The following is a 3,885-nucleotide window of genomic DNA, read 5'->3' as shown; positions in this document are numbered from 1 at the left end:
GGTGCCTACCTGGCGCCCTCCCCGCCATGTGATCTTTTGGGCACTCTACACTGCATCGATTTCCTTAGGGATCCATGGCGCGTGGGTCGCAGGCGCGCTCAATGTTGTAAACAGAATCTGTTGTTCAGGCGCGCAAGGTTTTGCGACCATCCACAGAACATGTTAATAGCTGCATAAAACAATGTTTACAAAATCGATAATCGGTAACTGCTCAGTCCCCTACCCGCTGTACTACCTCCATCCGGGTTTATTAGTCCCCCTTGTATTTTGGGTCAAACTTTGACGTTTGATTTAACTATCAAAAAAGAACTTATATACCACCAAAATAGCATCAATGGAAACCTCTTATGAATCCAATAATCTAAGTTGTGTGACATACAACTTATATTTTTTTGGTCAAATTTATGGTCAAAATTGAGCACAAAATACAAAGAGGATCAATAAACCCAGACGGATGTGGTAGGGGATTAAGAGGTGCTGACCAGTTAATTGTCTGATTAATTAGTTACTCGCTACTCGACTGAAAAAAAACCTTAGTTACGCGCTACTCAGCGACACTCAAGAGGGAGTATTTTTCTGGATAAATGATTTATCAGCTAATTTTTCAACAACAAAATAAAAGCATAATGCTAAATTGATCTGATAAGCGAAGCGTGCATCTGCTTCTGGCTTAGAACGGTTAATTGTTGGGGCAGCGAAAATGCGCATAGGAACTCACCTACCAAGTCCTGCCTCCCACTCGTTTGTCCTCACGATTCGCGCAGTAGTTCAATTTCGCACGAGGACACAGTAAAAAATAAAATTTCTTAAAAAGTTTTAAGTTTCAACGATTAAACTTACGGTTTGTTGCATTAAAAACTGCCAAGTTGCAACTAGTTTCATAGATATAATTTCAAGCAATTTATTCCGTCGGTCGTAGACACAAAATAGTTGATTTTTGTCTGTTACTCGTACTAAGTTTCAACATTTAAACTTTTTTAAAAAATTATCAAAATATATTCAAAGCAGATCTTATTTAAAAACGCCAATCACGAGAGATAGAAATATGAGAACATAACTTAATTTGTAATTTTGGTTTAAATGATTTGAAACTATGAGAGCCAAAGAAAAAGGACACTAGGGACATGCACTTGTGTGCCACAAATCCTCTCCTGTTGGGGCAGCCGTTAACATACACGGGAGACTAGAGCCATGACTTCTCATCACATGTAAACAAAGAACACCTACCAGGAGCACTCGTGAAAGTGAAAGAACAAAGTAATCTTCGAGAGAGCGTGAGACCGTTCTTCCGGCAAAGACAAAACGAGCGAGACCATACAATACAAACCGGCCTCCGTGTCAAGTGCACGTCTACAAGGATACGCCGGCCGCTGGACAATCGACAGGGACGCGGCTCGACTGGATAAACACCACCGGCCCTGTCGCGTAGATGCGAATAGACTACAGCACTACTGTGCCACACAAGAGCGCCGTGGTGGTAACTGGTAACTGGGACGGGAAGGCCGGCTTCAGCTGTTCCGGGGATCGAGATGCCAGTATGCCAACCGGGGTAAAACTCTGGACGGCGACGCGTACCGGCCGCATGTGGCCGAAATCTGGGTGCGGCATGCGCTCCGGACACCGGCCGGTGCGTGGCGACGAGCCGAGCTCACCGTCTACGCGGCCTCTTTCCCCCCGGAAGGCTGGACCGCGGGGAATCGGGGACGACGGGCATGGGCGCTCCCCCCACTTGGGAGGGCTCGACGTCGACGTCCCGAATAATAAGCCCTCGTGCTGGTTTGGTATGCCAAATATCGTGTGGTGTCTCGCCAAAGAGTGTTTGCTATTGCGTTTTGCCAGGATGGGACTAGCTCGCCGTCCCAAATACTAGTATCATGCATGTATGTATGGCATTCGTGTATTGACAATGATATGTTATTGGGGCCAGGGAGGACCCTTCTAGGAGAAAAACAACCTGTTTGTTCTCATTTGGACATTGGACTGCGGTATCTGTAGGGCTGATGGAACATTTGCCAAACATATCCGAAATTGCTTCTGTATGCAACTCTGCCAAAATGCAGACAAATAAGGGACTGGGTAGGTGCCGGTCACCTGGGATATCTGCCATTGATTTCTGATCTAATGGTCAGATTGTGTCTTCTTCCTTTAACTTTCTTTTTCCTGAACAAAAGATCACATTTGTCTGCCATCTTCTTCCTCCCACCGCCTACTACCGCCCTTGCGGCCGACAATGCTCCCGTGCCAGCCTCGCCGACCCGCCCTCCCCTCAACCACTCTCCACCGCGATGCTGGTGCCACCCCCAACCATCCCTCAAACCCCGGTGAATCTCTAAATTTTTCCGCCGAACACCCCTAGATACTGGGGTCACCTGCCACCCTAAGATAGATACCGAGGTCGTCTGCCACCCTATAGCTAACATACACCCAGAAGCTATTGCTTCTCCGGTGAGCCGGCGGCTGCTCCTTCCTTTCCTCCGACGGCTGTTGCTTCGTTCATTCGAAATCAACCGGCCCAAATTTCAATTTCTGGCAACCGACATGCATCTATTGTGTACAAATAGCAGGAGAAGGTTAAACGTAAACACATGGTAAGAGTATAACATTAGCCGAATATGACAGATTTCAGATTTGGTATTTGGCCAGTAACGTAGGTATCTCGACGTGGTCTTTTCTGAACCCATGCTGGCCTCTCTGAGAGCATTACTAGTAAAACCTCTAAACCCTCAAACCCTTATAGCAGTTTTAAGGGTTGAGAAGTGCCACTTTTTGACACTTTTAAGGGTTGAAAAACAGGGGCAAAGACTAGAACCCTCAAACCAACCCTTAAACTGCTTTAAGGGTTGGATTTGAGGGTTCTAGTCTTTGCCTCAACCACAACCTTTAAAACTGTCATTTCATATATCACACATTTTATCACATTTCATCATATGATATATCACAAATTCCATCACATTTGACATAAAACAATAATCATTCTAGTTATTATTACAACACCGAGTAAAGCAATAATCATTCAAATTATTACAACAATGTTTGAGCAAATTACACTAATTGTTCGAATCAAATAGGACATAGAAAAGTAAAACAAAGATACATCATGGGTCAATGCGCCGCCCATCCAACTGCCAGTGGTGCTCTATTAGATCATCCCGGAGCCGACCATGAGTGGTTGCATCCTCAATCTGACGATGTGCTTGAAGAAAAGCGTGTATGCGAGAAGGGTTTCTTTCCCGTTGCACACGGGTACCAACATTGTCATAGAAACAAGGGAGGTTTAACCCGCGGGTATGCCATAAGCGAGTACCCGCATTGCCGCCGATATCTTTTGATATGCACTAAACCCCATGATACTGGCGGCGGATCTACGACGTTTAAAGTAATAGGAGGCGGCCTCACAATCGGTGACAATCTTCACAAACAAACTACGCCGCATTCGGTACCTTCTGCGGAAGAGACGAGGAGGGTATGTAGGTACCTCCGCGAAGTAGTCTTCCATCAAATGCTCGTGTCCGAGAGCGCGGTTCCGGTAGATGGTGAATCGCCCCATCTTCGACCCTCTCCTCTGATCCATCAGCTTCACGCGGTTTTCAAAGGATTGCACGTCGATGAGGAGGCTCATCATCTCGACGTCGTCGTCTTGCAACAACTCATCGATGTCCGAATCGTCGGATGACGACCAACCCGATGAATCGGACAACGAGTCCATGTCGTTGTTGTTCACCTCCATCTACACAATACAACAAACAATAAATTGTGAGTGCCAACAATGAATCAAAAAGGAAAAAAAACAAAAAGAAAGAAAAGGAAGCATACTTGCGGGGAGCTCGGGGCGGCGGCGCGGCTGCCTCTGGCCCGCCTGGCCTCTGGCGCAGCGGCTCGAGGAGG

This window comes from Triticum dicoccoides, chromosome 6B (assembly GCF_002162155.2).
Source record: "Triticum dicoccoides isolate Atlit2015 ecotype Zavitan chromosome 6B, WEW_v2.0, whole genome shotgun sequence".
Classification (NCBI taxonomy): domain Eukaryota; kingdom Viridiplantae; phylum Streptophyta; class Magnoliopsida; order Poales; family Poaceae; genus Triticum; species Triticum dicoccoides.
This window is presented reverse-complemented; position numbering follows the sequence as displayed.